Source organism: Elephas maximus, chromosome 24 (assembly GCF_024166365.1).
Source record: "Elephas maximus indicus isolate mEleMax1 chromosome 24, mEleMax1 primary haplotype, whole genome shotgun sequence".
Lineage (NCBI taxonomy): Eukaryota > Metazoa > Chordata > Mammalia > Proboscidea > Elephantidae > Elephas > Elephas maximus.
Window position 1 is genome coordinate 49,234,019 of NC_064842.1, and position 26,842 is coordinate 49,260,860.

Sequence of the window (26,842 nt, forward strand, 5' to 3'; positions counted from 1 at the left end):
AGAACAACTCTGATTGACAAAGTTAATGGTAACTGAAGTTTGCAGTCAGGGAGGACTCTAAACTCTCTTAAACAATGTGCAGAATTGATGTCCCAGTTTTAATACCAGGGTTTGCATGCAGGAGGAAGAATGTGTGGATAAGGTAGAAATTACTCTTGGCCAAGCCAGAAACATACTTTAGGTTGTTGGGGTCATGTTTTAGATGCAATGACTGACTATGTGATGGTGACCTAAAAGAACTGCAGCAAGGACCAGCAAGGAACTCACTCACTGTGGACAAGCAACCATTGGTCATTCAGTAGCTACATGTTGTGGTTGCTACTGAACAATCAGGACATGGGCTTATTAGAATTTCTGGTTCTCTTCACTTGGTATCTGGAAGTAAGACTGACTACTTTGGGCTGAGTAGACCTTGAAAAACTTGTGTAGTTCAATGGTGGTTCCCAAACAGAGCTGTTAGATTTCTCGTTAATATAGTAATTCGTCAGTATTATAAAGGAGATAAAAACATCTTTGTATTCCAAGCTGATAAAAAGGTCATATTACTAACATATGTTTGAAACAGTCAAAATTTAATATTAAAGTAGTCATAATTTCTTCTGAATGTCCTCAGAATTTGCCATATCTTCTTTATGGCATTTATCATTTTTGTTATATCAAAGGAAAGCCTGGTGGCATAGTGGTTAAGTGCTACAGCTGCTAACCAAAAGGTCGGCAGTTCGAATCTACCAGGTGCCCCTTGGAAACTCTATGGGGCAGTTCTACTCTGTCCTATAGGGTCTCTATGACTCGGAATCGACTCCACGGCAATGAGTTTGGTTTTTTGGGTTTTTTTTTGTTTGTTTGTTTTTTGGTTGTATTAAAAACAGTTTTTGTAAAGGTTTTGTCTCTTTCTTCAAATTTGTGTATTGAGGGCCATGGCTTATCTTTATTTCAACTCTTGCTTTGCTTCACCTCCCATAGGGTACGGCAGAGTGCTTCAGACAAAATAGGTATGAAGTTAGCTAAACGGAGTGAAAGAATTAACTTGGAATACTCAGAATATTTCAAATACTGAAAGATTCACACATTTTGTTAATGAGTAAAATTTATTTTATCCAATAAAATGATTTTTTTTTTTGTTTTGCAACTAAAGCTTAAAATAGTGGCTAGGATGTTATAATGCGTGGAGAAATGGTGTGAGGAGCTGGTTCTAAGTGGAAAGCTGAGTAAGCTCTCAACTGTGCACCCAGAAATTCTGATTTATATTCTGGGCTCGCTGTTGTATCTTTTTTGGGAAGTCTTTTGATCTCAGCTGTTTGATTTCTTTGTTAGTGTTGTTTGTCCTTATATGTTCTAGGTATTGTATGTGCCCCAGTGGATTTATTCTTAATATTTAATTAAAAAAGTTCACGTCCCACTCTCTTTATGAGTCCATGTTCTGTAAGCGAATCAACCAACCATGGTGTAGCAGAATTTTTATATATAGTTCCATCGCTAAAATGAACAATCTTCTATTTTATTCCACTAATTTCGAAGAAATATAGGAAAACAGTCTCAATCAGTGGCAAATGTGGGGAACAGAGGAAGTGTAAGGCATTGGGTAAATTATTTCGTGCAGCAGAATGTCATCCCAACTGATAGAGGGATAATTAGGATTTGGAGATTGATGCTAGTGTTTCACTCTTAAACAGATATTATACTTATTTTTGTAACTTGGATATTTTTCATTGAAGATTTCAACCTCTAGATTGGGATACACTGTTCTCCAAAAAAACTCAAACCTGTTGCCAGCAAGTTGATTCCTACTCATACAACCCTATAGGACGGTATAGAACTGCCCCATAGATAGGACTTCCAAGGCTGAGAGCTTACTCGGCTTTCCACTTAGAACCAGCTCCTCACACCTTCCAATCTTTACGAAAGCAGACTGCCACATCTTTCTCCTGAGTGGCGCCTGGTGGGTTCAAACTGTTAACTTTTTGGTTAAGTAGCTGAGTGCTTAACCACTGTGCCAACAGGCTCCTTACACTGTTCTAAAAAAAGAAAAAAAAAAAAAAAACCCAAAACCATTGCCGTCGAGTTGATTCTGACTCATAGTGACCCTATAGGGTGGAGTAAAACTGCCCCATAGGGTTTCCAAGGAGTAGCAGGTAGATTTGAACTGCTGACCTTTTGGTTAGCAGTACAGCTCTTAACAACTGCACCACCAAGGCCCCATACACTGTTCTGGTAGGTGGAATATTGAACTGAGAGCCAATGTGTATTATTGGGTAAATTTCTTATCCCGTTATTTAAGTTTCTTTATCTACACTGAATGAAAAGACAAACAAACATGAAAGTTATGGTTATTATTTGACTTACCTTTTCTAAACAGGAGCGGCTTTTCTTTAGAATTTTATTTTCCCCTCCCCCCACCAGTTTCAAATTGGAGAGTTTCTTGAATTTATTTCTATAGTATTTCGTATATTCTCTGTCTTAGGGAGATAGGACATTGGTTTTACTTGGATTCACTTAGAATTTAAATTCACTCTGCCCAAAATTCTTTGCAATGTTATCCATAATTTGTTATGATCCACACAGTAGAATGCCTTTGCGTAGTCGATCAAACACAGGTAAACATCCTTCTGATGTTCTCTGCTTTCAGCCAGGATCCACCTGACATCCTGGTTCCACGTCCTCTCCTGAATCCAGCCCGAATTTCTGGCAGTTCCCTGTCGATACACTGCTGCAGCTGCTTTTGAATGATCTGCAGCAAAATTTTGCTTGCGTGTGATACTAATGATATTGTTAAATAATTTACACTTTCGGTTGGATCATCTTTCTTGAGAATGGGCATAAACATGTATTTCCTCTAGTTGGTTGGCCAGGTAGGTGTCTTCCAAATTTCTTGGCATAGACAGGTGAGTACTTCCAGCACTGCATCCATTTATTGAAACATCTCAATTGATATTCCATCAATTCCTGGAGCCTTATTTTTCGCCAATGCTTTCAGTGCAGCTTGGACTTCCTCCTTCAGTACCATCAATTCCTGATCATATGCTACCTTTTCAAATGATTGAACATCGACTAATTCTTTTTGGTGTAATGACTCTGTGTATTCCTTACACCTTCTTTTGATGCTTTCTTCTTCGTTTAATATTTTCGCCATAGAATCCTTCACTACTGCAACTCAAGGCTTGATTTTTTTCTTCAGTTCTTTCAGGTTGAGAAACTCCGAGCGTGTTCTTCCCTTTTGATTTCCTATCTCCAGCTTTTTGCACATGTTATTATAATACTTTACTTTGTCTTCTCGAGTGGCCCTTTGAAATCTTCTGTTCAGTTCTTTTACTTCATCATTTCTTCCTTTTGCTTTAGCTGCTCAACATTCGAGAGCAAGTTTCAGAGTCTCCCCTGACATCCATCTTGGTCTTTTCTTTCTTTCCTGTCTTTTCAATAACCTCTTTCTTTCTTCATGTATGATGTCTTTGGTGTCATTCCACAACTTGTCTGGTCTTCGGTCATTGGCTATACAAAGGCATTTGACTGTGTGGATCATAACAATTATGGATAACACTCCGAAGAACGGGAATTCCAGAACACTTAATTGTGCTCATGAGGAACCTGTACATAGATTAAGAGGCAGTCGTTCAGACTGAACAAGGGGATAGTGAGTGGTTTAAAGTCAGGAAAGGTGTGCATCAGGATTGTATCCTTTCACCATACCTATTCAGTCTGTATGCTGAGCAAATAATCTGGGAAGCTGGACTATATGAAGAAGAACGGGGCATCAGGATTGGAGGAAGACTCATTAACAACCCGTGTTATGCAGATGACACAACCTTGCTTGCTGAAAGTGAAGAGGACTTGAAGCACTTACTAATGAACATCAAAGACCACAGCCTTCAGTATGGATTACACCTCAACATAAAGAAAATAAAAATCCTCACAACTGGACCAATAAGCAACATCATGATAAACAGAGAGAAGACTGAAGTTGTCAAAGATTTCATTTTACTTGGATCCACAATCAACAGCCATGGAAGCAGCAGTCAAGAAATCAAAAGACACATTGCATTGGGCAAATCTGCTGCAAAAGACTTCTTTACAGTGTTGACAAGTGAAGACATCACCTTGAAGACTAAGGTATGCCTGACTCAAGCCATGGTATTTTCAGTTGCATCATATGCATGTGAAAGCTGGACGGTGAATAAGGAAGACTGAAGAAGAATTGTTCTGGCAAAGAATATCGAATATACTCTGGACTGCCAAAAGAAGGAACAAATCTGTGTTGGAGGAAGTACAACCAGAATGCTCCTTAGAAGCAAGGATAGTGAGACTGCGTCTTACATACTTTGGACATGTTGTCAGGAAGGATCAGTCCCTGGAGAAGGACATCAAGCTTGGTAAAGTACAGGGTCAGTGGAAAAGAGGAAAACCCTCAATGAGATGGGTTGACACAGTGGCTGCAACAGTGGGCTTAAGCATAACAAAGATGGTAAGGATGGCACAGGGCTGGGCAGTGTTCGTTCTGTGGTACGTAGTGTCACTATGAGTTGGAGCTGACTTGACAGCACCTAACAACAACAACAACGACTGGCCAAAATGTTTCTCTGGGGCTGCCATTCATCCCCACCCCGCCCCCAATCTCTTTCCTGAGCCCGGTAGCCAACAAATAAAAGCTAGTAGCTGTTGCTGCCCCAATGTTGCTTGAACCAGTTGCTCCAGACTCTACTTGTGCCCAGCATGCTCTTGTTCTAACTGGCCTCAAGTGTTGTCTAGACAGCCGTAACCTCAAATTGAGTATTGCCACTGGCTCTTTGGGTTTGGTTTCATGGCATTTAACTGTTGGTTTACTCTAAATGGTATTTAACTTGTTTTTACTTTCTATCATTCACATTCAGAGTTGGTGCAATCAAAACTTTCCCCTTAGTATCCTGCTATTAACGATCCCTGGCTGAGAACCCACCAGACACTTGGTGGGAGAAAGATGTGGCAGTCTGCTTCTGTAAAGATTTACAGCCTTGGACACCCTATGGGGGAGTACTACTCTACCCTACAGGGTCTCTATGAATTAGATTTGACTCGATGGCAATGGGTTTAGTTTTTTTTTTTTTTTTTTTCTATCCTGCTATTGTTGAGGAAGGAACAGCCAAGCTAGAGATATGTGGGAAGATGGGTATTGGAATTATGAGGAAGGTTGACCTTGTCACAAGTCCCATTTTTTCTTTGAGGAGAAGATTCATAGCTTTCATCAGAGGGGAGCCAGTGAAAGATTTTAGGTTGGGGAGTGAAATGATTAGATCTGTATCTAAAAATATGACACTGGTGGCCATATAGAGAATGGACTCCAGGAGAAGGATTTAAGAGATTATTAATGGTTAATTGGTGATTATAATAGTATGGATAGAGACAATAAAAACCTAAATTAAGATACTTAACAGTGATAATAGGAAAAAAGAGGCGAGGTTTAAAGAGATATTTAGGGGGTACAGATAAAAGGACCTTCTTGCATGCATTGCTAAGAAGAAGGTAAAAAATCCAGAATGACTTGCAAGTTTAAGTTTTGAGAAACAACTGTGAGATGGTGCCATTTCCTGAAATAGTAAAAGAGAGGAACAAGATTGTATTTTAGGAGGAAGATAATAATTCAGCTTGGGATATGTTCAGTTTTGAGAGCTCTGGTTCACTTGGATGGATATGCTTGGTAAGCATTTGAAAATACAAACCAGCAGGTCAGGAGAGAGAACTGGATGGCAGAAATACATGTGGAAATTGCCAGCATGTGGGTTGTAGCTGAAACCACAGAAATGGAGATGATCACTGAGGAAGAACACATAGGATGAGAAGAGATGAGTTCTTGCCAAGGATAGAATCATAGAGAACATCAGATTATGAAGTAGAAGGATAGAATCCTGAAAAGAAATTGAGAAACAGTGGTAAGAAAGGATGGAAAGTTATAAAGGAAAAAGAGAGAATTATGTTGAAATCTATTTTTATTTCTGGAAAGTAATTTAAACAGCTGTGGCAGACACAATGCTGTGTATTCAACAAACTTATTTTTTTTTCCTCCTGGGCCCTAGAAGACTGCATTTTCCAGTCCCACACTGAATCTAAATGGAACCACAGAACTAACACTGGCCAATGGAAAGGAGTGGAAATAATGTAGTCCCTTCCAAGCCAGCGCCTAAAACATCACAGGTGCTCTTCAGTATGCATGCTTCATCCTCCACATCCATGTGACTGGATGGAAAACCATACAGAAGGACTTTCTAATCAGATTCCTCCACGCTGAACTTGGCTTGAGTGAGAAATAGACCTTTATTTTCTCAACCTACTGAGATGTTGAAGTTATTTGTTATAGCACTTAGCACACCTTGATTGATACAGTGGAGTTAAAATCTGTTTTTAAATGAGGCTATGTCATTGTACGTTGTAGTTTTGGTGTTGCTGACACCAAAGTTTAAAAACACAGCCATTCTTTATTTCAGGATACTTTATGTACTGTTTTTTGAAGTAAAGACGTAAGTTTTGGGGTCATTGGAATGGCATCAAAATCTTAAACTTATGTTATAAACAGAGCAACAATAGATGAAAGAACAAAAGTTTAGCACATGCATACCCTCAAGGAGCTTGTCCTGATTATGTTACAGCTGTCATGGAGACTAGCAAGCTTTTCTCAACTACACTCCCTACAGGTAGGAAAAACTTGGAGTGTCAAGGACTCATGACATATTTATGTGATTTCCTTAAATGGGATGTCTAAGCAATCGTATACTACCATAGCTAACATACTGCCCAGATTACAAACCATTTATCTGAGTGTAGAAAGTACAAAGGAAGTAACATGCAGGGAGATTCTTCCAAGTCATTCTTCTAGGCTAATAGGAAAGGCCTCAAAGACTGCCTGAAGAATTATGAGATCCTCAGGCTGTGTTCCTGGTGGCGTAGTAGTTAAGAGTTTGACTACTATCCAAAAGGCCAGCAGTTTGAATCCACCAGGTGCTCCTTGGAAACCCTATAGAACAGGTCTACACTGTCCCCTGGGGTTGCTATGAGTCAGAATTGACTCGGTGGCAGTGGGCAGATTATGTTCCAAAAAAATAATCTCAGTTAGACAGGCTCATAAAACAAAATGAGAGTAAAGGGCCCACCAGCCTAGGGGCAAGGACTGGGAGGGGATAGGAAAGCTGGTAATAGGGAACCCAAGGTCAAGAAAGGGGACTACTGACATGTCATGAGGTTGTTAACCAATGTCGTAAAATAATATGTATACTAACTGTTTGATGAGAAACTAGTTTGTTCTGTAGACCTTCATCTAAAGTATAATAATAACAAAAGGAAACCTAGACAGACAACATCAGACATGACATTGACTAGCATTTAGCCATGGGAGCAAGCCCAGTGTTAAGGGTGCGTGTTAAAGAGATGATGCAGAGATTTATAGTTTAGGAATTTAGAGTCCTGTGATTCCAGAGATTAAACCATTGCCGCCTACTGTTATGAATTAATTCATTTGTATTACTTTGTTCATTTCATTCTTTTAGCCTGTCAACAAATATTTTACTAAGAGACTACTATATATCCAACATTGGGGTTACTGGCTGGGAATAAAATGGGAGGGAAAAAAAAATTAGCCACAAAAAGGAATTTAGGCAATGAAATAAATAACTTTGGGATTATAACCCAAGGTATCAAATAAATACCCACAATCCATACTGATGTAAATTAATGATTGAAGAAACAGATAAATAGCGTAGAAGAGAGGAATCTCCCATGCAAAAGAATTTCAAGTTTTTAATGTAGATACCCCCCCCAATCAATGAGGTAGAACATAGTTCATCACCTTTAATTGTGGACTGTGCTTACTGACTTGCTTCCAAAGAGCACAGAGAGGAAAGGGAGACAATAACTTCGCACAGTGAAAAAGCTGGCAAAAACTACCCCGGCCAAGTGAGGAAGGTTCACATCATCAGTGAAAAGCCACGTTGATGATGATATAATGAAAATAACCTCCTCTGTGGTCTTCCTCCCAAAAACCCATAATCCCTGTCTAATCATGAGAAAAACATCAGACAAAATAACAGTGAGGGATATTTGACATAATACCTGACCAGTGCTCCTTGAAACTGTGAAGGTCATCAAAAACGAGGAAAGTCTGAGAAACTGTCACAGTTAAGAGGAGCCTAAGGAGACACCTTTTGGTTAGCAGCCATAGCTCTTAATCACCCACCAGGGTTTCCAAGGAGACATAAGACTAAAAGTGATGCATCCTGAGTGGGATCCTAATGAAACCTAAATAAAGCATACAGTTTAGTTAATAATGATGTATCATATTAGTTCGATAGTTGTGGTGAGTTTGTGCAGTTAATTCTGAGGCATAGTGACCCTATAGGACAGAGTAGAACTTCCCCATAGGGTTTCCTAGGCTGTAATCTTTATGCGAGCAGGTCGCCAGGTCTTTTCTCCTTTGGAGCCACTGGTGGGTTCGAACCACCATCCTTTCAGTTAAGAGCCTAGCACTTAGCCATTGTGCCACCAGGGCCCCTTGTGATGAGTATACCATAGAAATGTAGGATGTTAATAATCGGGGAAACTGGGTGTGGGATATATAGGGGCTCTTAAATCTAAAACTATTCTAACACAAGTTTATTAAACAGAAAAGGAATTTAGAAATAACCCAGATCATTTACCATTTTCTTGAAGAATGAGATACCTAAGTATGTAGTCCACAGCAAAAATTTATCATACTTCCCTTACCTTTCTTTAATTCTCTACCTCTCTAAAACTCGCTGGGAAACCCTCTCTGTCCATATCCACAATGGTCCCTCATCTTCGTCTGTTTCCCCGGTCACTTCTTTGCTTACAACCCTTTCCTAACTTCCATCTTCCTCAATACAAGATGTTCCCCACCAGGCAGAGCTCAATAGAAATCTAGAGCATAACTTCGTTCTTACAATTTTTCTTGGAGAAATTAGGTCACAAGGCTCTTGTCTTCTCAACCCATTCTCTTCTTGGCTTCAGTTCTGGAAGGGGGCTAGGGTGGGCAGTGGACACAATCATTCTCAGTCCCATTACATGAACAGGAAATATTTATAACAGCAAATTAAGGAAAAAAGCAAATCTTTTCAATTTAGAAAAGCTACTGTTAAATTAGTAGAGGAAGTAAAGGTAGGACTCAACTACCAAGCTCTTTATATTTCCCACAAAATATCATATATTTAATTAGGAATCATTGAATATGAAATTTGCAGAGAATTTAGTAACTATCTAATTCTACCTTCTCAAATTGCGCATTAGGAATCTGAGGGCCGGAATGCTTAAGTGACCAGTCTAACATCAGCACTTAATTACCAGATGATCCATGGCCATGTTACACCTCTCAGCATTTTTCTTGTTCTTCCTCAAACACCAGAGTTCAAAGTTTTGTCATGATGCAGGATGCTAAAGCCTTTGATATGGTAATTCCTCTCTCTTGTTCAAGCAGGAACCACAGAAAGAAATAAAATATCAAATGACTACACTGAGAGGATCAGGCTGAACAAATACTACGTTATACTCCCTTTGACCTAAAGGCCTATCAAGAGATTTGTTTACAATACAGTGGCTTGAATGTGTAGCCTGATCATCTGCTCCAGTATCCAGTGGCTGCTGCCTTACACTACTTTTTCGTGTGTTAAATTGTGGTGCTTTTCAAACCCATCCCTTATGAACATTCCTTGTTAAGTGCACTGCAACTGCTGTTTTCATTTAATGCTTTGAGACACTTGGAAAGCTAATATCTCGTTTAATCACTCTTGCCTTTATCACTCCGTTCATGTAGTCATTCACTCATTTCGTTAGCCATCTTTCTATAATTTGGCAGACACTGACCTAGGTGCTAGGAGCCCTGGTGGCGCAGTTGCTAAAGCAATCTACTATTAAGCAAAAGGTGAGCGGCTTGAAACCACCAGCAGCTCTGAGAAAGATGTGGCAGTCTGCTTCTGTAGAGATTTACAGCCTTGGAAACCCTATGGGGTCACTATGAGTCGGAATTGACTAGACGGCAGTAGGGTTTTTTTTTTTCTTTTTGGGGGGGGGACTAGGTGTTGGGATTTCAAGAAGAATTCAAGAAAAGAAATTTAAATTATACGTTGTTTCTTCTTTTTAAGTATAAATATATACCCACATGTATCACACAGCATATTTAAATACCCGTACATCAATTAACAATATTGGAATGATTTCAGAACATTATCCTACCAATAATTATTTTAAACATTTTTCATTAAAATGGTATAAGTTCATTAAGTTCTCTGTTTCCCTGGGTCTGTCTGTGACTTCCAGATTAGCCAGTAATGATTGCAGTATTTTGCATGTCCCTTATGCAACCGTAGGATATCAGGGCTATGTCAAGGGCAAAATCAAAACCAGAGCCCTTATTCACAACAGAAACCAGGAAAGATTTTCTCCCTTAGTTACATATATGATACAGGACTGAACATATAACTCAGGTTAAGAAGGCTATTAAAGAATGAAGTGATTTTGCTAACTTTACTTACAAACACAAGGTATAATTATGGTGTTTTGGTATGAATTCTCCCTTAACACTTATTTCTTTAGTTCATATTACATATTGGCTCTTAGTTTTGAAGTCCAGTGTCATTGCAGAAATTATAAATGGTAGTTCTGCCTGGCACGGTTGATGAGATAAATAAACTACAAGCGAAGAAATACTTCAAAATTATATTATTTAATCCAACAGCTAATCAGTTCGTTCCAATGTCACATTCCACTCATGGTTGCTTTTGACAATTACAGTGTCTTGCATAGACATTGGTGCTAGTCATGTTATTCAGCCAAGCTGTAATGAAAACAAATACATTTGTCATCAGTTACTGTCCAAAGAAAGAGGCAGAAAAACTGCTGCCGAAACGTTCCAAATAAGCTAACTGCCTGAATTAAGTTTTTTTGTTATTGACATTTTCAGAAAACTCTTCACAAGAATAAAAATAGCAGTAATAACATTAGCTAATGTTGTGACATTGATTTTACAGGCATCATCTCATTTAATCCTGATAAGGACCCTGTGAGGCAAGTGTAATTATTATCTTCATTTCACAGAGGAGGGCTATTAAAGGTCTGAAGAATAGCTTGCTTAAACTCACACACCTAATAAATGGTGGAGCTAAAATGAAAACCCAGAGCACGCTGCCTTTGTAACCACGAATTTTTAAGGAATTTGTCTTTCAAAAAGAAGAATTGTCTAAACTCTTAAAAAAAGAAACACTACTCTTTGGTTGTTTAGTTTAGGAGCAAGGACCTTGATTAGTCATCTTTCCAAAACAGTTGTAAATTAGAGCTAACCAAGTTTTGTTTTCAATCCTGCCACTGATCATAATAAAAGTAATTTATATGTTAACCAGAAACCAAACCCGTTGCTGTCAAGTCTATTCCGACTCGTATATGTCTGTTAAAGAACAACAACAAAAAAAACCCAGTTGCTGTCCAGAGTGTCCAAAGTGCTATGCTGCTGGTTTTGAAGGTAAAAGATGGGGTCAGGAGCCAGGAATGGAGATGGCTTCTAGAAGCATCCATTTCTTTGGCTTTTGCGGCTTCTAGAAACCAGCAGCATAGCACTTTCCAATCTCTCTCTGACTCTGACGGTCATGCCTTCCTCTTTCACTTGTAAGATCCCTTGTGATTACATAGACCCAGGCTAATCTCTCCACCTCAGGGTCAGCTAATCGGCAACCTTAATTCCCCTTTGCCATGTCAGATAACATATTTACAAGTTTCAGGGATCAGGATGTGGACATTTTTGGGAGAATGTTCTTCTGCCTACCACATATCCATTTTCTTATCAGGGGAAGAAAAAAAAAAAAAAAAAACTCAAGGCTACTTGACAAAAAAAAGAAAAACTCAAGACTACCTGACACCAACTCTCTGAAATTCTCATTCGGAACCACACATTAATCTGTTTATCTACTTTCAAAGAAGGAGGTGTCTTTTCAGTCCAAGCCAAATTCCTCTGCCTTTGATTCTCCTATCCTGCCTCTTTCTCTATGATATTACTCATTGATTTTTTTCATCTCTTTTCTGTGTGGTTGTCCTTTCTCTCTACTGATTTTTCTCATGCAGCATTTAAACATATTCACTTTCCCATCTGAAAAGAAGCCTTGATTGCCTTCTCAAGTCATCATCTTATGTCATTCCTGTCTTGAAAGAAGATAGTATTTAGGCTTCAATTGATTGTATAAGTATAGGCTATTTTGGAATTCTCTATTCTGTTCTATTGATATATATGCCTATTCCTATACCAGTTACAGGAGACTTGGTGGCGTAGTGGTTAAGAGCTCAGTTGCTAACCAAAAATGTTGGCAGCTCAAAAATATCAGCCACTTCTTGGAAACCCTAGGAGGCAGTTCTACTCTGTCCTATAGGGTTGCTATGAGCTGGAATTGACCTGATGGCAACAGGGGTTTTTTTTATACCAATTACATACTGTCTTGATTACTTTAGCTTTGAGGTAAAGTTTGAAGTCTGGTAATATATATAAATCCTCCAGCCACTTTCCTATGAAAAATTGCTTTGACTTCTTTAGATTCTATGCATTTAAATAAAAATTTTATAGTCAGCTTATAAATTTCTACAAAAAAAGCCTGCTGGAATTTTGGCTAGGATTGCACTGAATCTGTAGACCAATTTGGGGAGAATTAACATCTTAACGATATTTAGTCTTCCAATCCATAAACCTGGCATATGTATATTTTATTTATTTAGTTCTTAAATTTCTCTCAGCAATGTTTTCTAATGTTAAGTGTATAGTTCTTGAATATATTTTTAAAACGAAGCCCTAAATATTTCTTATTTTTGGTATTATTACAAATGCTACCGCACTTTAAGCTGAATTCCCAATAGCCTGCTGCTAATGTATAGAAATACGTTTGTTCTTCCGTATTGACCTTGAATCCAGTGACCTTCTGGATTTCTAGTATTTATTTTTGTAGATTCTTCAGAATTTTCTACACAGATGATCATATTGACTGATAATACAGTTTTACTTCTCCCTTTCCAAGCTATACGCCTTTTCTTTCTTTTTCTTGCATTATTGCAGTAGTTAAGAGCTCTAGTACAATATCAAATAAAAGTGAAGAGTGGACATACTTGCCTTGTTCCCAAACTTAGAGAGAAAGCATTCACTCTTTCACCAATAAGTACAATGTTAGGGAAGGATTTCCATAGTGCCCTTTATTGGACTGAAGAAGTTTCTATTTTTATTTTGCAGAGATTTTTTAAAAATCGTAAATGGTTTTGCAATTTTGTATTGACTTCATTTTTTCATATGGTTTTTAGTCTATTAATATGGTTCATTACATAGATTGAATTTTGGATGTTAAATTGACCTTGAATTTCTGGGATAAAACCCGCATGGTCATGATGTGTTATCTTTTTATACATTTTATAATTCAATTTGTTAAAATATTAATCATGAGAAGTGGTTGTAATTTTTCTTTCTTATAATGTATTTGTTTTGATATTAGGTTAATATTATCCTCATATTCATGCAGATGAATAATACAATGAATAACCACATAATTTATGTAGCTTATATTTTTCGTGGAGCCCTGGTGGTGCAGTGGTTAAGAGCTATGGCTGCTAACCAAAAGGTCGGCAGTTGGAATCCACCAGCCACTGCTTGGAAACCCCATGGGGCAGTTCTACTCTGTCCTATAGGGTCGCTACGAGTAGTTTTCATAACTTTGTAAAATTGTTCAAGTGGATTATTTTTGCACCTTACATGTTTTTACCACCATCAGCAGTTGTAACACGTCATAGCAGGTTCTATTTCAGGTTGTACTGAATTAGTGTTTACTCAAAGTCTTTGAACATATCCCCACTTGTAGTTGCTCCACAATGACCACTTATAGGGAATAATTTTTTAGTCACTTCAAACTCAGAATTGATTTTTCAAATGGCAACAACTGAGCAGTGTATGTAACGTCTTTCAACTCATCAAGAGCCAAGGAAGACTACTCAAAATCATATGCCTAGTTTTAAAATTAACTATTCATGTTGCTCTCAGTGTCCTCAACCCTTTGAGTTATTCTCACTGAAAGGTTAATAGTCTTAAACAAATTTATTTTCTCTGGAAAATTTTCAGCTATTACTTCTTCAACCATTTTTTCCCCTCTGTCTTCCTCTTCTTCTTCTAGGACCCCAATTACAGGTAGTCCCCAACTTAGGATGTATTTGAGTTATGACAAACTGCACTTATGCCTATCTCTTTTTTCTGTACATCTTATCGTTAGTAATATGTACCATTTTTTTTTTTTTTTTACAATATGGCAAGGCATAATTTGCTGATGTTCACTTGCAGATTTTCAATTTTAGGATTTATTGTTCAAACACTGTCATATAGCAGGCTGTGGCCTGGCCTACAATGAAGTCAGTGTTGTTGTTCAGGAGTCCTAACAGATAGAAAGTTGGGCAATTTTCACCTCTAAAGACATACAACAATTGAACTGCACAAGTGTCTGACAGCTGTTACAACTCCAACTTCATTGTTACAACACTGATGCCAACTTCAGTGTAGACCAGGCCTGTAGCATGATCTTAGTCAGCGTTTCCTACCATAAGAAACATCAATTGTTAATTTGAAGCTGAGTTGTTCAAGTTTCTCTAACTGTAACACCTGCACTGCTTATACCCTCAACAATATGTCTAGCAAAAGAAGTCATGCCATTAAAAGTTATGATCCAGAAAAGAAGGTGGGGAAGGCTCTAGATATGGTCATAAAGATAAAGATCATTAAGGCCTATGATAAGGGAAGGAAAAACTGGTGCAATAGCGTGTAAGGATGGGCTGTCCCATATGAACTTTTCGACAATCATTAAGGATAAGAATAGGATTTTGGAGGCAGTTAAAGGAATGACTGGCATAAAATTGACAGTTTTAACAAAGGAGAAAAACCCGTTACTGTGCAGTTGATTCCAGTTCATAGCAACTCTATAGGACAGAGTAGAACTGCCCCATAGGGTTTCCAAGGAGCAGTTTGTGGATTCAAAGTGCTGATCTTTTGGCTGGCAGCTGAGCTCCTAACCACTGTGTTACCTGGGCTCCAACAAAGGAGAGGAGAGGGCCAATTTACAAGCTGGAGAAGCTATTAATGATTTGGATAGAAGACAAAATCCACAAGGGGATTCCTATGAGTTTACTGGCAGTTCATATGAAAGCACACAGCGTTTTTGTAAAACTTCAGGAACAGCAAGGATAAGATTACTGCGAGTACTTTAATGCCAGCAAGGGCCGATTTCATCAGTTCAAGCACAGATTTGGCTTACATAACATACATATAACTGGAGAAGCAGGAAGCGCCTATGTTGCAAAAAACTACTGAAAAATTCAAGAATGAGCTGGACAAGATAATACATGAGGAAGAATTTCTACCAGAGCAGATTTTCAACATGGACTGAACAGGTTTGTTTTGGAAAAGGATACCAGAACAGACCTATATTCACAAAGAGATGAAGTCAATGCCTGGTTTCAAGGTATTTAAAGACAGAATCACAAGGCAGCTTGGAGGAAATGCTGCTGGATTTAAATTAAAGCCTTTTCTTGTTTACCATTCTGAAAACCCCCAAGCATTCAAAGTAAGCTGCCAGTCTACTACAGGAGTAACTCCAAGGCCTGGATGACGATTGTGATATTCGAAAACTGGTGTTTAAATAATTTCATCCCAGAATTTTGCCCCTACTGCCTTGAAAACAGCATTCCTTTCAAGACTCTACTGTTTATTGATAATGCCCAGGATATCTTTCCTCACATAGGTGATCTAAATCAAGACGTGAAAGTGGTGCGTCTACCTCCCAACATGATGGCTGTGAGTCAGCCCATGGCTCAAGGTGTAACTGCCACCTTCAAGGCATACTACCTATGGACTACGTTTGCTTAGGCAATAGCTACAACAGATGGGGCTATCGCAACATTACACAATTTCTGGATGAATTATAATATACGCAGTGTATCTGGAACATTGCATCTTCCTGGGAGGAAGTTTTAGGAAAATGCATGCAGGGGATATGGAAACAATTGCTGAGTTATGTGAACTTAATCCAAACATTCGATCAGGATAATATGACAGAAGAGATTGGTGGGAAAATCATCCATGTGGCAAAAATGTTGAATTTAGAACTTCGTACTGCCAATGTGGAACAGCTCATAGATCACAAAGAAGGGGAATTGACAGATCAGGACTTAATGGATTTTGAAGAGGAAAGAAATACTGAAGAAGAAAGAAAAATGGGGAAGAGGAAGGAGAGAAGTTGTCAAAAAATTTTACAGTGAAAGGATTAGCTGATGTTTTTTCTGAATGAAATCGGGGGCTTCAGTTTCTTGAAAACATAGATGCAAAAGCTGATCTCTTTGCTAAAGTTGATAGGCAGATTTGGGAAGCAGTGAGATGTTACTGCAAAATATATGAAGAAAAAAACAACTCTCACTAATTGTTTTGACTAGAAGTGCCATCCCCATTCCCAAAGATAATCCAGATGAGGCAGAACGCTCCACAAGTACAGTTATTCCCACAACTGACAAAATGCCAAAGCCATCCAACTCTTCCTCATGGTTGGAGTAAATTTCTATGATTTGTGTATTTTTTTGATGTATGTATGTATATATGAAAGTATATCTGAAGGTTTATGTGTTATGTGTCCAGCCCCAAAGATAAATGAAGATTGGATTTATAAAGATGCTGATAATACAAGGCAATAATAATGAAAACAAAACAAAACAAAAAAATGAGGTATTTGACTTACATCAAAACTGACTTATGCCAGAGTTGTCAGAAGAAACCCCACTGTAAGCCGGGGACTACCTGTATATGTGTATAAGACTACCTGATTTTTTCCATCGCTGATCACGTATCACTTTCTTAATGTTTTGAGCCATTTTCTCTCTGTGTACATAATTTTGCATACTTTCTATTTGTTTGTATTCTAGTGCATTAATATTTTTTTCTGCAGTGTCTAATGTACCTCTAATTCCATGCAATGTATTTTAAATTTCAGATACTGTATTTTTGCATTGTTAGATGTTCATTTGAGACATCTAAAATAGTTTGTTCCATTTTTTGTCATCTCATCATAGTTGTGTTTTTCTGTACCTTCTTGAACAAATTTACTATATCACCTGCAACTCAACAAGTCCTTTGGGGTCTATTTGGCTTCCCTCTGGGTCATGCAAATGGTTAATGCTCTCGGCTGCTTGAAACCAAAAGTTTGGAGGTTTGAGTCTACCCAGAGGTGTCTTGAAAAAGGCCTGGTGATCTACTTCTGGAAAATTAGCCATTGAAAACCCAGTGGAGCACAATTCTACTCTGACACACATGGGGTCACCATGAATTAGAATTGACTCAATGGCAACTGGGTTTTCACCCTCTGGAAAGTCATTGAAAAGCAATCTTGCATGAAAAAAGTTAGAATGTAAGGCCCTGTAGGGGCCATGAAAACTATACCTCCAGGAAAACCCTGGTGAACCAACGTAGTGATAAAGTGAGTTTTATAGGGGCTGATATACAGTTTTGATTTGGAATAGTACCCGACTGAATTAAGGTGATATTATGGATTGAATTGTGTCCCCTCAAAATTTGTATTGTAATTCCTAACCTCTTTTTTATGCCTGTGGTTCCATAATCCCATTTGGGAATGGGTTGTCTTTTTTATGTTAATGAGGCAGGATTAGTGTAGAGTGTGTTTTGAGTCAATCTGTTTTGAGATACAAAAGAAATTAAGCAAGCAAGAGAAGCAGAGATGGGGCAAAACAGATGCCAAGACATTTGTAGATCTCCCAGGAACCAGGAAGCAGAAGGTATAAAGATAAGGACCTTCCTCCATAGCCAACAGAGACAGGAAACTTTTCCCTAGAGCCAACAGTCTGAATTCAGACTTCTAGACTTCTAAATTGTGAGAAAATAAATTTCTGTTTGTTAAAGCCATCCACTTGTGGTATTTCTATTATAGCAGCATTAGATAACTAAGACAGTTGATAAGCACCATTTTGTTAACCTAGTGGAAAGAAAGTTGAACGCTTTTTGGAGGAAGACAATATTATCTGGAACTGTCATAATTTTCACACAAAAAGTTCAACATTAAATTTAAAAATACTAACCAAAAAAAAAAGCCAAATCTGTTGGCATTGAGTCGATTCTGATTCATAGCGACCCTATAGTGACCCTCCTAGATACATTAAAAGACAGAACCTCATGACTGAAAACTAAGAGAAAAAAAACATAAAATAGAAATATACCTACACATTATTTGAATATTAAAGTTAGCTGACCAGGACTTTAAATATGATTATTATATTCAAATATATAGATGTAATTTTAGATACTAACAGAAGATAGTCGAAATTCACAAACAGCAACTATAATATTGAAAAATACAGTATCTGTAATTAGAAGCTAAGTGGATGAGTTTTAAAGGAAAGTAGCCCCAGAAGTCAACAAGTCAATAGTAAATATTCAAATTGGAGAACATAGAGAAAAAAGAATGAAAAATACGGACCTGTGAGACTCAGTGAAATGTCTAAAAAGTGTAATTGTAATCCCAAAGGAGAGGAGAGAGAGACTTGGGAAAAAGGAACATTTAAAGAGATAATGACTGAGAATACTCTCAAATTGATGGAAGACGTTAAAACATAGGTTTAATGGATTTTCTATTGATAAATCTACTTTAAGGAAAGAAAAATCATTAGGAATAAAGAGGATCATTATATAAAATCAAAATTCTAATTCACCACTTGTGAAACTTCCATACACCTAATTCCATGACCTCAAAATTCATAAAGTGAAACTTGGTAGAACTATGGGGACATATTGGCGTAGTGGCGTAGTGGTTAAGCTCTATGGCTGCTCACCAAAAGGTCAGCAGTTTGAATCCAGCAGACGCTCCTTGGAAACCCTATGGGGCAGTTCTACTCTGTCATATAGGGTCACTATGGGTCAGAATTGACTCGATTGCAAAGTTTTGTTTTGTTTTTTTAATAGGGAGATGTTAGTAAAATCTAGCATCACGTGAAAGATTTTAACAAATCTCTCTTAGTAGTTCATATTCTGAACAGACCAAATGATCACTAAGAAAATATGAGGTTTGAACAACGCAAATTAATAAGTCAAATCAAATAACATAGAGCAAAGCATCCCAGAAATAGAGCTTATATACTCTTCTAAAGAACACAAAGATTGTTTAGGAAAATTGACCACATACTTGGCCTTGAAAAAATTCTGAACACATGTTAAAAAATGCACGACATACATGCTACTTGGTCCATGATATGTATGATTGCATATTAAAAAGGTAATTAAAACCTTCTTTATATTTGTGAATTTTCAAACACAATTTAAGTAACTAACTGATAGATCCAAAAGAACATCATAATTAAAATTAACATGTGGTTGGGGATAAATGATAACAAAAAATGCCACATATCAAAACTTGCACAAGGAGCTAAAGCGGTATTTCAGAGAAATCCATTGCCTTTAAAACTGAATATTAGAAAGTTAGAAAGTGTGAACATGCTTGGTGAACTATTCATCAAAATTTAGAGTTTTAAAAAAGAATAAAGTAAACCAGAGAATGTAGAAGATGGAGATAAAAATAAAATCAGGTAACTAAATAGAAAACCAGATGCAGGAAGAGAATACTAATGACCGTGAGTTCATTCTTTGAAAAGACTAATAAAATTGACAAACCTGTGAAAGGCTTGATCAGAAAAGAGGAGAGAAGAAATAAAAGTAATATTAGAAGTGAAAACAGGGACGTATTTACAACATAAACCATTACTGTCGGGTCGATTCTGACTTACAGTGACTCTATAAGACAGAGTAGAACTGCCCCATAGAGTTTCCAAGGCCGTAATTTTTATGGAAGCAGATTGCCACATCTTTCTGTAGTGGCTAGTGGGTTTGAACCCCTGACTTTTTCCTTAGCAGCTGAGCTCCTAACCACTGTGCCACCAGGGCTTCTTTTGTATACAACATAATCAATACAAAATAATAAGAGATTACTATGGAGAATCTTGTGGAAAATAATTGAAAACTTATTTGAAAGACGCTGCTTCTTAGACAAAAATATTACATGAAAAACAACTCTAAAGAAATGAAAAACTTGAATGTTCCTACAAATATCAAAGAACCGAAATCACACACACAAATCAGTCTACATAGTTATCAAACTGAGTTCTTTCAAACATTCAAAGAGCTTTACAATACATTTTTTGGAAGAGAATAAAAAAAAAAAAATGAAGGATAGGAATCGTATATACTGGTAAAAGGAACAACAGACCAAGAAAATTCGAACCAAAGGGAAATATATACCAAACAGCATAACCTTAAAATATATAAGCCAACAACAGACAACTTTGAGAAGACGTAGGGAAATCAACTGTAGTTAGAAATTTATTACATTTATCTCAGGAGTTGAAAAATAAAGCACATAAAAATAAGTGAAATGTAGAAGATCAAGTTAATATGACCAATAAGCTTAAATTAGTTGGCATGGAGCCCTGGTGGCACAGTGGTTAAGAGCTCAGCTGCTAACCAAAAGGTTGGCAGTTTGAATCCACCAGCCGCTTCTTAGAAACCCTATGGGGCAGCTCTACTCTGTCCTACAGGCTCGTTATGAGTCAGAATCCTTGTGAGTCAGAAACGACTCGACAGTAACAGGGTTTTTTTTTTTTTTTTAAATACACTTAACCATTATTTGCATGCAAAAGCTGGACAATGAATAAGGAAGACTGAAGAAGAACTGACACCTTCGAATTGTGGTATTAACGAAGAATATTGAACATACCATGGACTGCCAAAAGAATGAACAAATCTGTCTTGGAAGAAGTACAACGAGAATGCTCCTTGGAAGCAAGGACAGCTAGACTATGTCTCATACTTTGGACATATTATCAGGAGGTGATCAGTCCCTGGAGAAGGACATCATGCTTGGTTAAATGGAGGGTCAGCGAAAGAGAGGAAGACCCTCAACAAGGTGGATTGACACAGTGGCTGCAACAATGGGCTCAAGCATAATGATTGTGAGGATGGCACAGAACCTGGCAGTGTTTCGTTCTGTTGTACATAGGGTCACTATGAGTCAGAACGAACTTGAGGGCACCTAACAAAAACAATCGTTACTGTACAGGACAGTTCAATAAAAGAAATAAAGGTGTGAGGATTAAACGCAAGAGCTGAAACTGCCTTTGTTTGCAGACGATATATTCATCAACAGAGAAAATCTGACAGAGTCAATACACAAACTATTAGGAGCTAATAAAGTTTTGCAAGTTTGCTTGATACAGGACTAAATTATAGAATTAAAATGTTCCTCTACAATAGTAATAATCAGCTATATAATACAAAAGCAAGTAAGATGCCATTCCAATTAGCCAAAAATTTACAAGGCATCTAGGTATTAATAAAATGAAGAATGCATGAGCCCTTTATGTAGAATATTTAAAAACTCTATTTTAAAACATACAAAACAAGATATTACTAAACCATATAATATATTGTGTTCATGTATGGGAAGATGTAAGATTTTAAAGATGCCAGCTGCCCTCAAATTAAGGCATGTATTCAATATATTTTTAATAAAAATTATGACAGGGATATTTCAGAAGTTTTGACAAATTGCTTCTAAAATTATATGGAAAAATAAAGATACATGAAAAGATAAATTTGTGGAAGAAGTAAAAAGGGAAAACATTTTCTTAACCAGATATGAGCAATCGATAATACAAAGTGAAGCTCTGGCACAGGAACAGAAACTATGCAAATGAAAGAGAAAGGGAAATCAGAACATCTTATGTATGACTGGGAAATTGGCACATGTTTGAGGCGGTATCTCAGACCAGTGGAAAAGGGATGGATTATGAGTAGATGGTGCTGGGAAAAACAGTCTCGCTAGTTGGAGAAAAACAAATACGGATTTCTATCACATACTATAAATAAAAATAAAGTCTGAACGGACTGAAGACCTAAAAGCGAGAGGCAAAACTATAAAGCTAATAAAGAAAACCTGGAAAAATACCTTTGTGATTTACCTTATTTCGACAAGATCTAAACACACTGTAAAAGGGAGAAAGCTATTGGACTTGACTGTGGCGCAATTAAGGATTTCTGTTCGGCCAAGAACGCCACAAAGTTAAGAGATGGGGGCAATTGCAATGTCTAAGACAAGGGATTACTATGTAGAGTACACATGGAATACCTGTACATCGTTGGAAGCATATATCGCTTCGATATATGAACAGCAACATTGTTGTTAGCTGCAGTAAGTTGGTACCTGTTTCATGGCAACCCCATGCACAATGGAATGAAGTGCCACCTGATCATGTGTCACCCCCATGATCAGTTGTGGATCAGACTGCTGGGATCCACAGGATTTTCGTGGGTTGATTTTCTAATGTGGATTGCTGGGTCTTTCTTACTAGTTCATCTCAGTATGGAAGGTCAGCTGAAACCTGTTCAGAGTCTTAGCAACAGGCAAGCTTCAACTGACAGACGAGTGATTGCGGTACATGAGGTGCACTGGTGGGAATGAAACCCAGGTCTTCTGCGTGGAAGGTGAAACTTCTACCACTGAGCTACCAATGCCTCATTACAGTGACATGGATGTATATAAAAACTCAGTGTTGAACACAGTATGGGGGAAGTCAGCACAACTTGACCAAGGCAAAGCCATAGAAGCTTCCTAGTCACACTCAAGCACCTTAAGGGACTGAGATACTGGGATTGAGGGCTTGGGACCATGATCTCGGGAGACATCTAGGTCAACTGGCATATCATAATTCATGAAGAAAATGTTCTACATCCTACTTTGGTGAGCAGTGTCTAGGGCCTTAAAAGCTTGCAAGCAGCCATCTAAAATGCATCTATTGGTCCCATGATGTTCGGGGCAAAGGAGAATGAAGAAAACCAAACACACAAGGAAAATATTAGTCCAAAGGACTAATGGACCACAGGAACCACAGCCTCACCAGCTGTAGCCCAGAAGAACCACGTGGTGCCTGGCTATCACCACCGATCACTCTAAAAGGGATCACAATAGAGCGTTGCGGACACAGTAGGAAAAATGTAGAACAAAATTCAAATTCACACAAAAAAAACACACCAGACTTACTGTTCTGACAGAGACTAGAGGAATCCCTGAGACCATGGCCTCTGGATACTCTGCTAACTCAGAACTGAAGCCACTCCCAAAGTCCACCTTTCAGTCAAAGATTAGACAGGCTTATAAAACAAATAATAACACACGTGAGGAACATGCTTCTTAGTTCAATCAAGTATATGAGACCAAATGGGTAACACCTGCCCAAAAGCAAAGACGAGAAGGCAGGGAGGGACAGGACACCTGGATGAATGGACATGGGGAACCCGGGGTGTAAGGGAAAAAAGAGAAAGTGCTGACACATTGTGGGGATTGCAACCGATGTCACAAAACAATTTGTATATAAATTTTTGAATGAGAACTAATTTGCCTGTAAACGCTCCCCTAAAACACAATATAAATAAAAACAAAAAACTCAGTGTTGCGTGAAAAAAAAGAAACAGAATTTAAGCTATAACACGGTACCACTTACATAAATTAAAATGTATAAGGACACAAAAAATGTGATTTTTTAGAGGTACATACATATCTGACACATATTAAACAAATAAGAGTGGATACCCATAGGAGGGAGGAAAATGGGAATGTGGGCAGAAGAGGAGGAGAAGAAACAAACAAGGATGAGACCTTGCACAAACCCACAATGACAGAATGCCATGAACGAAGGAGTAGGATTAACTCAACTGGGTGCACTTGAGGTCCAGAGAGTTAAAAATTAATCAAGCCTCCTTTTCAACCTTGTGCCTGCATTAATTTGTTACAGCTTGTAAGAATTCTCCATGTGTGACCTTCTGCCATGGAAATTGGGAAAACAGCTCCTATGATGTGTTGATGTCTTGGCTGAATTTTGGCTTTTCCAGATGACCCTCAAGAAACAAGGACATTTATTTATTATGAGAAAGAACATCTAAACGTTAATTAGGCCAAAAGGAAAAGAGTCAAAGGGGAGATTCTCTTGCAGCAGAACTTACTTGTTTTTCTGGCAGGAAGCGGTGAAGGTGGGTGGAAAGTGAGAGGACAGTTTCCATTTGGTGACTGGTTCGCTGGGGTTGAGCCTTTCTCTGAATTGGGTCTTGTGGGAGGCACGTTGCAGTTCTACTCTCATTCCCAGGGCAGGAGAGTCTTACTCCTGCCTTACAGTCTCAAGCTTTAGAAGGTCCCTGAGTGCCTCATGGAGCACTGAGCCATAACCAGAGCAGTTTTCTGGGAAACCTTGGCCCTGTCTGGAAGTAGCGTAGGTCCAGCATCCGTGCAAATGTGTGTGGCCTCTACAACGTCAGAAGACAAACTGAATATTCTATTTTCGCAATAAAGCGCCATCTTTGTTGCATTCCGGCTTGGCACCTAGAGCGTATAAATGGTTTACAAACAGCAAAGAATATCTCTATCTCTGCTGGCTAAATGAGATCATGGCTGAAAGGCGTTCAGCACAACAACCAAAACTTTCTTACCTTTGTTCAATATAAGGATCTAATCTTTTTATTCATGCTAAGACCTTTTTATTTCAGCTTCCTAGTCTCTCTATATTTGGGGATTTAGCCTTTTCCGTGGTGCTCCTACAATATGAAAATCTCTGCTGTGTTTAATCTAAGGAATTGTATCATTGTTTCTTATTGAGATTAAGACATACCGATTAATTTCTGTGATTTAGGGGGGTTTAGTGTTTATTTCTTTCTTAATTGCCACTAAGAGACTGAGTATAAACTGTTCAGAAACTTCTAGCAAGAAGCATTAAACAAGAAATTTAATGGCATAGTATTATTTAACAGCTATATTAAATTTTGTTTTATTCTCTTGTTCTCTTGGGGATATATATGAATGCAAACATTATCTGCTAAGAAATAAGCAATGCTACAGAAAATACAATGAAACTTCTGGAACAGCCTCAGGACAAGCCACTGTTTCCTTCAAACATCCAATTATAAAATTCCTGTGCAGGCTTTCTTTGCTGACTAAGAGTTATGTGTCAGCATTTAATGTTTGTAGTCTAACTCTCTTTTCCTTACTCCTTTTTATATGTGGGAACTGAACGAAAATTAGGGATGAAACTCATATTAACAGTTGGTTGGATTTGGAAATCATAGAAAATTCAGAAAATAAAATAGTGACAAAAGAGGAATCTGGCTTGAGTAAGAGTATGATGGATTTGATTTGGGGTTTGTTGAGTTTAAGACGCCCATTGAATCTTTCAGTGCAGTTCTGGTTGGGGCAGGAAGTTAGAGCAATTGGCTCTACAGGACGATAAAGGAGGACAGAATTTCTAATATTGAAGTCATCTATGCAATTTATCGAGCTGTTGTTATATGCCAGGCAGCATTGCACATATGTTAATTCATTTTACACACGAGGAAACTGAGGAACAGAAAAGTTGAGTAAATAAATTGCCCAAAGTCCCAGAGTTAGTAAGATGGAGAGCCAGGATTTGAACCTAAATAATTCTTGAAATACTATGTTGTTACCAATGAACTTGTTGGAATAGAAGAAATCCTAGAGAGAGAGAACATGCAGAGAACATACAGGCTTGAATGCTTTTTTAGAGCCTACAAACACATACTTCCTATGTGTATTGTGTATAGTATTTATAATGGCAGTAGGTTCTTAGGGTTTGTGCCATAGTGTGACACAGTTTCAATAGATAGGGTCTTTTCTTGAGCCGCTAAAAGAACATATCTGGTTTAATTAAAAATCACAAAGGCTCTGATATGAATTCCATATATTAGGTAGTCTTGAAATACATCATCAGAGAAAATTTCAAAATCAAATTTCTGGGATGAAGAAAGTAATTCTGAAATGTGAACAATAATGTTTCTACATGCTGCTGACAACATTTGTGGAGTGGCTGTTTTTATTTTATTTTTCCTGTGGTGGGCTCAGAGCACTAACCCACATGCCTGATAGAATATATGCCAGGGGTACATCAATCAAAGGTCTGCTCGCTTTTGTATTGGCACTTTCCTAGTTCCTCAGTTACCTCTGAGAAAGAGAGACCACTTCTAAAGGGTTAAAAACTCCTTGAAGTGATGGCTGCTGGCCATGTGTAGTGTCAAGTATCCTACTAGGTTGAGCACAGGACATCACTGGATCTTGTAGAGAAGTTTAGTAATGGGCAGGACAGGTTTTAACATGATGCTTATTTTTTTTGAGCAGCTCTTTTTAATCCAGTAATTAATTGTTATGGTGGGAAATTCACCTTCAGTAATCTCACAAGTTCATCAAATACGCTGGGTTTAGGTGAATCCATACTGGGGCCATACTAGTTTTTCAACATTCTTTGGAAAAATGGGTCCGTTTGGGATGGGTAAACAAATGTCATTTTTCCTACCCCCAAAGTTTTAGTAGAAATATCCTGAATACCTTGGAATCTGATACTTCATTTCTGCCTCTATATCATGAACATAACTGCAGCTAATCCCATTCAGGTTAATGAGAAGTACCCACTCCACTGTACATATATTTACATTTACTTCTGCCTGCACCAGGGAATGAAAGCAAACATCTTTGTGCCTCAGACTTTTTTTTTTTTTTTAATTTTCTCTTATAGATTGAATTGTGCTCCCCAATTTGATCCCCCCCCATGAATGTGATCCTGTTCGGAAATAGGGGTTCTCTTTTGTTAGGTTAATGACATCATACCAGTGTAGGGTAGATCCTAAACTTAATCAATTCTAAGTTAGTAAAAGACCAGAATAGGCACAGAGATGCACACAGGGGGAAGATAGATACCAAAGAGCACAAGGATCACT